The sequence below is a fragment of the Etheostoma spectabile genome, chromosome 16, assembly GCF_008692095.1.
Source record: "Etheostoma spectabile isolate EspeVRDwgs_2016 chromosome 16, UIUC_Espe_1.0, whole genome shotgun sequence".
NCBI lineage: Eukaryota > Metazoa > Chordata > Actinopteri > Perciformes > Percidae > Etheostoma > Etheostoma spectabile.
In genome coordinates this window covers 23,730,282-23,731,439 of record NC_045748.1, presented here as the reverse complement: position 1 = coordinate 23,731,439, position 1,158 = coordinate 23,730,282, and the positions used below count along the sequence as shown (strand labels likewise).

At 42.0% G+C, this 1,158-nt stretch overlaps 1 protein-coding gene across 1 annotated transcript in view; it reads left to right on the top strand.

The window, feature by feature from the left end:
• The window catches only part of fpgs (folylpolyglutamate synthase), a 21,378-nt gene that overhangs the window by 1,738 nt on the left and 18,482 nt on the right, over window positions 1-1,158 (top strand). The window lies entirely within an intron of this gene.

Genomic DNA, 1,158 nt, shown 5'->3' with positions numbered 1-1,158 from the left:
CAGTTTTTTCTTTCTTTCATTCCAATTTCGGGTCTTTCAGTCACACTGAAAAAAACGGACAGATCCAGTCGGGGACAGGTAGCCAAAATCGGGGACTGTCCCTGGAAGCCGGGGACGTCTGGTCACCCTACTATAGATGCCAAAAGTTCATGGGGCACCAACCTTGTTTTGAGATAAATGTCTTTAATTTGCGATGTTTTGGATAAGTACTTCATTACCCACAATCCCACAGTGATGCCTCTGATTGGTGGAACTCATGTTGGTGGGGAGGGGGAGCTGTCGGTACCCGATTTGTGAGCATGCGCAAGATGAGAATCCTGTTTTACGAGGAATTACTACACTAAATCAATCACCATCTGTTCCCACGCTTCTGCCATTAGCCTCCACCGAGAAGCTAATGTTAGTTTAGCTAACAGCTAATTTGGCTAACCGCTAGCTGACACCTTGATTCAGTCTAAAATGTTTACTCAAACTAAACACTGGAAAAGCAGGTTATAGCTGACGTAACAGCTGTTTAGAAATTGTAACTGTTATTTTCAGATTTTATTTGGAGTCTTCTAAAGTTATTACATGCTGTCTCAGCTAAGCGGTCAGCCAAAATTACACACTAGGCGGCACTATGTTTTTTTTTTTTTTTTTTTTTTTTTTTTTTTTTGGCCTTAAAGGAGAAACCCGGTTGATTTCAACACGTAGCTCTGTTATTTGTAAATTTGGAGTGCAGTGAATTAGAGAAACTAAACCAATCAGTGTTATTGACACCGTGTTATCCTTCTGCTAGAGTTAGCACCCAAAAGGCTTAAACGGGGCAAGTTTTAAACATGTTTTTAGCCTCTTAACGTGTTCAAAATTTCATTAAAAGTGCCTAAACATGTGCAGTGATTCCTTCGGAGTGAACACAGCAAATCTGACTGCTGTAGATGTGACAGAAATGCATAAAAGTTCTGTTAATTCAGATGTGTTGAGAGGCAGTTCGAGAACTTAGGTGGAGGATGGGGGTGGGGCCTTGACCAACTGCCATTTGGCTCATTACAAAGCCATGATATCTCTCTCATATGGGTGGGCAAAATGCTCTTTGGGAAGGCAAAGCAGAGAAAGGGGAAGTAACCTTGCCCCTTATGACCTCATAAGGGGAAGATTCCAGATTGTCCCATCTGAGCT